Here is a 10496-nt window from a genome sequence, read left to right as displayed (position 1 = left end):
GGTTTGGATCACGTAGTAATACGGTACCACACCGAAACAGTAAATTAAACCTGGTGGCTATTAATATTTCAGAGGATAGCGCAGGTTATGCCTCGGTTAGGTCTGGGATTTGCCCTCATCTGGCTCGTACTTTCGCATTTTTCGCATACTTGTTTGCCAGATCCTGGGCTTTTTCTGGTTTGGATCACGTAGTAATGCGGTACCACACCGAAACAGTAAATTAAACCTGGTTACGATTAACATTTTAGAGGATAGCGCAGGTTATGTCTCTGCTTGGTCTGGTATTAGCAATCATATGGCTCATACTTTCGCATTTTGCGCATACTTGTCGGGCAGATCCTGGCCTTTTTCTGGTTTGGATCCCGTAGTAATGAGGTTCCACACCGAAACAGTCAATTAAACCTGGTTGCGATTAATATTTCAGAGGATAACGTCGGTTATGGCTCGGTTAGGTCTGGGATTTACCCACATGTGACTCGTAATTTCGCATTTTTCCCATACTTGTTGGCCAGATCCTGGCCTTTTTCTGCCTTTGACCACCTAGTAATGTGGTGCCACACTGAAACAGTCAATTAAACCTGGTTGCGATTAGTATTTTAGATTATAACGCCGGTTATGTCTGGGTTAGGTCCGGAATTTGCCCTCATCTGGCTCGTTCTTTCGCATTTTTCGCATACTTGTCGGCCAGTTCCTGGCCTTTTTCTGGTTTGGATCACGTAGTAATGCGGTACCACACCGAAACAGTAAATTAAACCTGGTTACGATTAATATTTTAGAGGATAGAGCAGGTTATGTCTCGGTTAGGTCTGGGATTTGCCCTCATCTGGCTCGTACTTTCGCACTTTTCGCATACTTGTTGGCCAGATCCTGGGCTTTTTCTGGCTTGGATCACGTAGTAATGTGGTAACACACTGTCAATAAAAGCTGGTTCCAAATATTATTTTAGAGGATAACGCAGGTTACGTCTGGGTTAGTTCTGGTATTCGCAATCATCTGGCTCGTACTTTCGCATTTTTCGCATACTTGTTGGCCAGATCCTGGCCTTTTTCTGGCTTGGACAACGTAGTGATGTGGAACCACACTGAAACAGTCAATTAAACCTGGTTCCGATTAATATTTTAGAGGACAACGCTGGTTATGTCTGGGTTAGGTCTGGTATTTGCCCTCATCTGGCTCGTACTTTCGCATTTTTCGCTTACTTGTTGACCAGATCCTGGCATTTTTTCTGGTTTGGATCCCGTAGAAATGTGGTTCCACACCGAAGCAGTCAATTAAACCAGGTTGCGCCTAATATTTTAGAGGATATCGCCGACTATGTCTCGGTTAGGTCTGGTATTTGCCCTCATCTGGCTCGTAATTTTGCATTTTTCGCATACTTGTTGGGCAGATCCTGGCCTTTTTCTGGTTTGTATCACGTAGTAATACGGTACCACACCGAAACAGTAAATTAAGCCTGGTTGCCATTAATATTTTAGAGGATTCCGCAGGTTATGTCTAGGTTAGGTCTGGGATTTGCCCTCATCTGGCTCGTACTTTCGCATTTTTCACATACTTGTTGGCCAGATCCTGGCCTTTTTCTGGCTTGAACCAAGTAGTAATGTGGGACCACACCGAAGCAGTCAATTAAACCAGGTTGCGCTTAATATTTTAGAGCATATCGCCGGCTATGTCTCGGTTAGGTCAGGGATTTGCCCTCATCTGGCTCGTACTTTCGCATTTTTCTCATACTTGTTGGCCAGATCCTGGGCTTTTTCTGGTTTGGATCATGTAGTAATGCGGTACCACACCGAAACAGTCAATTAAACCTGGTTGCGATTAATATTTTAGAGGATATCGCCGGCTATGGCTCGGTTAGGTCTGGGATTTGCCCTCATCTGGCTCGTACTTTCGCATTTTTCGCATACTTCTTGGCCAGATCCTGGCTCTTTTCTGGCTTGGACCACGTAGTAATGTGGTACCACACTGAAACAGTCAATAAAAGCTGGTTCCGATTAGTATTTTAGAGGATAACGACGGTTATGCCTGGGTTAGGTCTGGTATTTGTCCTCATCTGGCTCGTACTTTCGCATTTTTCGCATACTTATTGGTCAGATCCTGGGCTTTTTCTGGTTTGGATCACGTAGTAATGTGGTACCACACTGAAACAGTCAATTAAACCTGGTGCGGATTAATATTTTAGAGCACAACGCAGGTTATGTCTCGGTTAGGTCTTGGATTTGTCCTCATCTGGCTCGTACTTTCGCATTTTTCGCATACTTGTTGGCCAGATCATGGGCTTTTTCTGACTTGGATCACGTAGTAATGTAGTACCACACTGAAACAGTCAATAAAAGCTGGTTCCGATTTGTATTTTAGGGGATAACGCCGGTTATGTCTGGGTTAGGTCTGGTATTTGCCCTCATCTGGCTCGTAATTTCGCATTTTTCGCATACTTGTTGGCCAGATCCTGGCCTTTTTCTGGTTTGGATCACGTAGTAATACGGTACCACACCGAAACAGTAAATTAAACCTGGTGGCTATTAATATTTCAGAGGATAGCGCAGGTTATGCCTCGGTTAGGTCTGGGATTTGCCCTCATCTGGCTCGTACTTTCGCATTTTTCGCATACTTGTTTGCCAGATCCTGGGCTTTTTCTGGTTTGGATCACGTAGTAATGTGGTACCACACTGAAACGGTCTATAAGAGCTGGTTCCGATTAATAGTTTGGAGGGTAACGCTGGTTACGTTTGGGTTAGTTCTGGTATTAGCAATCATCTGGCTCGTACTTTCGCATTTTTCACATACTTGTTGGCCAGATCATGGCTTTTTTCTGGTTTGGATCACGTAGTAATACGGTACCACACCGAAACAGTAAATTAAACCTGGTTACGATTAATATTTTAGAGGATAGCGCAGATTATGTCTCGGTTAGGTCTGGGATTTGCCCTCATCTGGCTCGTACTTTCGCATTTTTCGCATACTTGTTGGCCAGATCCTGGGCTTTTTCTGACTTGGATCACGTAGTAATGTGGTACCACACTGTCAATAAAAGCTGGTTCCGATTAGTATTTTAGAGGATAATGCTGGTTATGTCTGGGTTAGTAATGGTATTTGCAATCATCTGGCTCATACTTTCGCGTTTTTCGCATACTTGTTGGGCAGATCCTGGGATTTTTCTGGTTTTGATCACGTAGTAATGTGGTACCACACTGAAACGGTCTATAAAAGCTGGTTCCGATTAATAGTTTGGAGGATAACGCTGGTTACGTTTGGGTTAGTTCTGGTGTTAGCAATCATCTGGCTCGTACTTTCGCATTTTTCACATACTTGTTGGCCAGATCCTGGCTTTTTTCTGGTTTGGATCACGTAGTAATACGGTACCACACCGAAACAGTTAATTAAACCTGGTTACGATTAATATTTTAGAGGATAGCGCAGGTTATGTCTCTGCTTGGTCTGGTATTAGCAATCATATGGCTCATACTTTCGCATTTTTCGCATACTTGTCGGGCAGATCCTGGCCTTTTTCTGGTTTGGATCCCGTAGTAATGAGGTTCCACACCGAAGCAGTCAATTAAACCTGGTTGCGATTAATATTTCAGAGGATAACGTCGGTTATGTCTCGGTTAGGTCTGGGATTTACCCACATGTGACTCGTAATTTCGCATTTTTCCCATACTTGTTGGCCAGATCCTGGCCTTTTTCTGCCTTTGACCGCCTAGTAATGTGGTGCCACACTGAAACAGTCAATTAAACCTGGTTGCGATTAGTATTTTAGATTATAACGCCGGTTATGTCTGGGTTAGGTCTGGTATTTGCCCTCATCTGGCTCGTTCTTTCGCATTTTTCGCATACTTGTCGGCCAGTTCCTGGCCTTTTTCTGGTTTGGATCACGTAGTAATGCGGTACCACACCGAAACAGTAAATTAAACCTGGTTACGATTAATATTTTAGAGGATAGAGCAGGTTATGTCTCGGTTAGGTCTGGGATTTGCCCTCATCTGGCTCGTACTTTCGCACTTTTCGCATACTTGTTGGCCAGATCCTGGGCTTTTTCTGGCTTGGATCACGTAGTAATGTGGTAACACACTGTCAATAAAAGCTGGTTCCAAATATTATTTTAGAGGATAACGCAGGTTACGTCTGGGTTAGTTCTGGTATTCGCAATCATCTGGCTCGTACTTTCGCATTTTTCGCATACTTGTTGGCCAGATCCTGGCCTTTTTCTGGCTTGGACAACGTAGTGATGTGGAACCACACTGAAACAGTCAATTAAACCTGGTTCCGATTAATATTTTAGAGGACAACGCCGGTTATGTCTGGGTTAGGTCTGGTATTTGCCCTCATCTGGCTCGTACTTTCGCATTTTTCGCTTACTTGTTGACCAGATCCTGGCATTTTTTCTGGTTTGGATTCCGTAGAAATGTGGTTCCACACCGAAGCAGTCAATTAAACCAGGTTGCGCCTAATATTTTAGAGGATATCGCCGGCTATGTCTCGGTTAGGTCTGGTAATTGCCCTCATCTGGCTCGTAATTTTGAATTTTTCGCATACTTGTTGGGCAGATCCTGGCCTTTTTCTGGTTTGTATCACGTAGTAATACGGTACCACACCGAAACAGTAAATTAAGCCTGGTTGCCATTAATATTTTAGAGGATTCCGCAGGTTATGTCTAGGTTAGGTCTGGGATTTGCCCTCATCTGGCTCGTACTTTCGCATTTTTCACATACTTGTTGGCCAGATCCTGGCCTTTTTCTGGTTTGGATCATGTAGTAATGCGGTACCACACCGAAACAGTCAATTAAACCTGGTTGCGATTAATATTTTAGAGGATATCGCCGGCTATGTCTCGGTTAGGTCTGGGATTTGCCCTCATCTGGCTCGTACTTTCGCATTTTTCGCATACTTGTTGGCCAGATCCTGGCTCTTTTCTGGCTTGGACCACGTAGTAATGTGGTACCACACTGAAACAGTCAATAAAAGCTGGTTCCGATTAGTATTTTAGAGGATAACGACGGTTATGCCTGGGTTAGGTCTGGTATTTGTCCTCATCTGGCTCGTACTTTCGCATTTTTCGCATACTTATTGGCCAGATCCTGGGCTTTTTCTGGTTTGGATCACGTAGTAATGTGGTACCACACTGAAACAGTCGATTAAACCTGGTGCGGATTAATATTTTAGAGCACAACGCAGGTTATGTCTCGGTTAGGTCTTGGATTTGTCCTCATCTGGCTCGTACTTTCGCATTTTTCGCATACTTGTTGGCCAGATCATGGGCTTTTTCTGATTTGGATCACGTAGTAATGTAGTACCACACTGAAACAGTCAATAAAAGCTGGTTCCGATTTGTATTTTAGGGGATAACGCCGGTTATGTCTGGGTTAGGTCTGGTATTTGCCCTCATCTGACTCGTAATTTCGCATTTTTCCCATACTTGTTGGCCAGATCCTGGCCTTTTTCTGGCTTTGACCACGTAGTAATGTGGTACCACACTGAAACATTCAATTAAACCTGGTTCCGATTAATATTTTAGAGGATAGCGCCGGTTATGTCTGGGTTAGGTCTGGTATTTGCCCTCATCTGGCTCGTACTATCGCATTTTTCGCATACTTGTCGGCCAGTTCCTGGCCTTTTTCTGGTTTGGATCACGTAGTAGTGCGGTACCACACCGAAACAGTCAATTAAACCTGGTTCCGATTAATATTTTAGAGGATTACGTCGGTTATATCACGGTTAGGTGTGGGATTTGCCCTCATCTGGCTCGTACTTTCGCATTTCTCGCATACTAGTTGGCCAGATCCTGGGCTTTTTCTGGTTTGGATCACGTAGTAATGTGGTACCACACTGAAACATTCAATTAAACCTGGTTCCGATTAATATTTTAGGGGATAACGCAGGTTATGTCTCGGTTAGTTCTGGGATTTGCCCTCATCTGGCTCGTACTTTCGCATTTCTCGCATACTAGTTGGCCAGATCCTGGGCTTTTTCTGGTTTGGATCACGTAGTAATGTGGTACCACACTGAAACATTCAATTAAACCTGGTTCCGAATAGTATTTTAGAGGATAACGCAGGTTACGTCTGGGTTAATTCTGGTATTCGCAATCATCTGGCTGATACTTTCGCGTTTTTCCCATACTTGTTGACCAGATCCTGGCCTTTTTCTGGCTTGGACCACGCAGTAATGTGGTACCACACCGGAACAGTCAATTAAACCTGGTTCCGATTAATATTTTAGAGGATAACGCCGGTTATGTCTGGGTGTGGTCTGGTATTTGCCCTCATCTGGCTCGTACTTTCGCATTTTTCTCATACTTGTTGGCCAGATCCTGGGCTTTTTCTGGTTTGGATCATGTTGTAATGTGGGACCACACCGAAACAGTCAATAAAAGCTGGTTCCGATTAGTATTTTAGGGGATAACGCCGGTTATATCTCGGTTAGGTCTGGTATTTGCCCTCATCTGGCACGTACCTTCGCATTTTTCGCATACTTGTTGGCTAGATCCTGGCATTTTTCTAGCTCGGACCACGTAGTAATGTGGTACCACACCGAAACAGTCAATAAAAGCTGGTTTCGATTAATATTTTAGAGGATAACGCTGGTTATATCTTGGTTTGTTCTGGTATTTGCACTCATCTGGCTCGTACTTTCGCATTTTTCACATACTTGTTGGCCAGATCCTGGCCTTTTTCTGGCTTGGACCAAGTAGTAATGTGGGACCACACCGAAGCAGTCAATTAAACCAGGTTGCGCTTAATATTTTGGAGCATATCGCCGGCTATGTCTCGGTTAGGTCTGGGATTTGCCCTCATCTGGCTCGTACTTTCGCATTTTTCTCATACTTGTTGGCCAGATCCTGGGCTTTTTCTGGTTTGGATCATGTAGTAATGCGGTACCACACCGAAACAGTCAATTAAACCTGGTTCCGATTAGTATTTTAGGGGATAACGCCGGCTATGTCTCGGTTAGGTCTGGGATTTGCCCTCATCTGGCTCGTACTTTCGCTTATTTCTCATACTTGTTGGCCAGATCCTGGGCTTTTTCTGATTTGGATCACGTAGTATTTCGGTACCACACCGAAACAGTCAATTAAACCTGGTTGCGATTAATATTTTAGAGGATAACGCCGGTTATATCTTGGTTAGGTCTGGTATTTGCCCTCATCTGGCTCGTACTTTCGCATTTTTCACATACTTGTTGGCCAGCTCCTGGCCTTTTTCTGGCTTGGACCAAGTAGTAATGTGGGACCACACCGAAACAGTCAATTAAACCTGTTTGCGATTAATATTTTAGAGGATAACGCCGGCTATGTCACGGTTTGGTCTGGTATTAGCAATCATCTGGCTCATACTTACGCATTTTTCGCATACTTGTTGGGCAGATCCTGGCCTTGTTCTGGTTTGGATCCGGTAGTAATGAGGTTCCACACCGAAGCAGTCAATTACACCTGGTTGCGATTAATATTTCAGAGGATGACGCCGGTTATGTCTCGGTTAGGTCTGGGATTTGCCCTCATCTGACTCGTAATTTCGCATTTTTCCCATACTTGTTGGCCAGATCCTGGCCTTTTTCTGGCTTTGACCACGTAGTAATGTGGTATCGCACTGAAACAGTCAATTAAACCTGGTTCCGATTAATATTTTAGAGGATAGCGCCGGTTATGTCTGGGTTAGGTCTGGTATTTGCCCTCATCTGGCTCGTACTTTCGCATTTTTCGCATACTTGACGGCCAGTGCCCGGCCTCTTTCTGGTTTGGATCACGTAGTAATGCGGTACCACACCGAAGCAGTCAATTAAACCTGGTTCCGATTAATATTTTAGAGGACAACGCAGGTTATGTCTCGGTTCGAATCTGGGATTTGCCCTCATCTGGATCGTACTTTCGCATTTCTCGCATACTAGTTGGCCAGATCCTAGGCTTTTTCTGGTTTGGATCACGTAGTAATGTGGTACCACACTGAAACAGTCAATTAAACCTGGTTGCGATTAATATTTTAGAGGATATCGCCGGTTATATCTGCGTTAGTTCTGGGATTTGCCCTCATCTGGCTGATACTTTCGCGTTTTTCCCATACTTGTTGGCCAGATCCTGGCCTTTTTCTGGCTTGGACCAAGTAATAATATGGGACCACACCGAAGCATTCAATTAAACCAGGTTGCGCATAATATTTTAGAGCATATCGCCGGCTATGTCTCGGTTAGGTCTGGTATTTGCCCTCATCTGGCTCGTACCTTCGCATTTTTCGCATACCTGTTGGCCAGAACCTGGCCTTTTTCTGGCTTGGACCAAGTAGTAATGTGGGACCACACCGAAGCATTCAATTAAACCAGGTTGCGCTTAATATTTTAGAGCATATCGCCGGCTATGTCTCGGTTAGGTCTGGGATTTGCCCTCATCTGGCTCGTACCTTCGCATTTTTCGCATACATGTTGGCCAGATCCTGGCCTTTTTCTGGCTTGGACCAAGTAGTAATGTGGTACCACACCGAAACAGTCAATAAAAGCTGGTTCCGATTAGTATTTTAGGGGATAACGCCGGTTATGTCTGGGTCCTAACCCTAAGACCTATCTGGTATTTGCCCTCATCTGGCTCGTACTTTCGCATTTTTCGCATACTTGTTGGCCAGATCCTGGGCTTTTTCTGGCTTGGATCACGTAGGTATGTGGTACCACACTGAAACAGTCAATAAAAGCTGTTTCCGATTAGTATTTTAGGGGATAACGCCGGTTATGTCTGGGTTAGGTCTGGTATTTGCCCTCATCTGGCTCGTACTTTCGCATTTTTCGCATACATGTTGGCCAGATCCTGGCCTTTTTCTGGCTTGGACCAAGTAGTAATGTGGTACCACACCGAAACAGTCAATAAAAGCTGGTTCCGATTAGTATTTTAGGGGATAACGCCGGTTATGTCTGGGTTAGGTCTGGTATTTGCCCTCATCTGGCTCGTACTTTCGCATTTTTCGCATACTTGTTGGCCAGATCCTGGGCTTTTTCTGGCTTGGATCACGTAGTTATGTGGTACCACACTGAAACAGTCAATAAAAGCTGGTTCCGATTAGAGTTTTAGAGGATAACGCTGGTTATGTCTGGGTTCGTTCTGGGATTTGCAATAATCTGGCTCATACATTCGCTTTTTTCACATACTTGTTGGCCAGATGCTGGGTTCTTTCTGGTTTGGATCCCGTCATAATGACGATCCACACAGAAACAGTCAATTAAACCTGGTTTCGATTAATATTTTAAAGGATAACGCCGGTTACATCTCGGTTAGGTCTGGTATTTGCCCTCATCTGGCTCGTACCTTCGCATTTTTCGCATACCTGTTGGCTAGATCCTGGCATTTTTCTGGCTCGGACCACGTAGTAATGTGGTACCACACCGAAACAGTCAATAAAAGCTGGTTTCGATTAATATTTTAGAGGATAACGCTGGTTATATCTTGGTTAGGTCTGGTATTTGCCCTCATCTGGCTCGTACTTTCGCATTTTTCACATACTTGTTGGCCAGATCCTGGGCTTTTTCTGGCTTGGATCATGTAATAATGTGGTACCACACTGAAACAGTCAATAAAAGCTGTTTCCGATTAGTATTTTAGGGGATAACGCCGGTTATGTCTGGGTTAGGTCTAGTATTTGCCCTCATCTGGTTCGAACTTTCGCATTTTTCGCATACTTGTTGGCCAGATGCTGGGCTTTTTCTGGTTTGGATCCCGTAGTAATGTGGTACCACACAGAAACAGTTAATAAAAGCTGGTTCCGATTAGTATTTTAGAGGATAACGCTGGTTATGTCTGGGTTAGGTCTGGTATTTGCCTTCATCTGGCTCGTACTTTCGCATTTTTCGCATACTTGTTGGCCAGATCCTGGCCTTTTTCTGGCTTGGATCACGTAGTAATGTGGTACCGCACTGAGACAGTCGATAAAAGCTGGTTCCGATTAGTATTTTAGAGGAGAACGCTGGTTACGCCTGGGTTACTTCTGGTATATGCAATCATCTGGCTCATACTTTCGCGTTTTTCGCATACATGTTGGTCAGATCCTGGCCTTTTTCTGGCTTGGACTAAGTAGTAATCTGGGACCACACTCAAACAGTGAATTAAACCTGGTTGCGATAAATATTTTAGAGGGTAGCGGCGGCTATTTCTCGGTTAGGTCTGGGCTTTGCCCTCATCTGTCTCATACTTTCGCTTTTTCGCATACTTGTTGGCCTGGTGTTGGGTTTTTTTCTTGTTTGGATCCCGTAATAATGACGTTCCACACCGAAACAGTCAATTAAACGTGGTTTCGATTAATATTTTAGAGGATGACGCCGGTTATATCTCGGTTAGGTCTGGGATTTGCACTCATCTGGCTCGTACCTTCGCATTTTTCGTGTACTTGTTGGCCAGATCCTGGCCTTTTCCTGGTTTGGATCACGTAGTAATGTGGTACCACACTGAAACAGTCAATTAAACCAGGTTGCGATTAATATTTTGGAGGATAACGCTGGTTTTGTTTGGGTTAGTTCCGGTATTTGCA

This window comes from Colletes latitarsis, unplaced genomic scaffold (assembly GCF_051014445.1).
Source record: "Colletes latitarsis isolate SP2378_abdomen unplaced genomic scaffold, iyColLati1 scaffold0013, whole genome shotgun sequence".
Taxonomy (NCBI): Eukaryota; Metazoa; Arthropoda; class Insecta; order Hymenoptera; family Colletidae; genus Colletes; species Colletes latitarsis.
The sequence above is the reverse complement of the archived record's forward strand: the minus strand, read 5'-3'. Positions refer to the sequence as shown.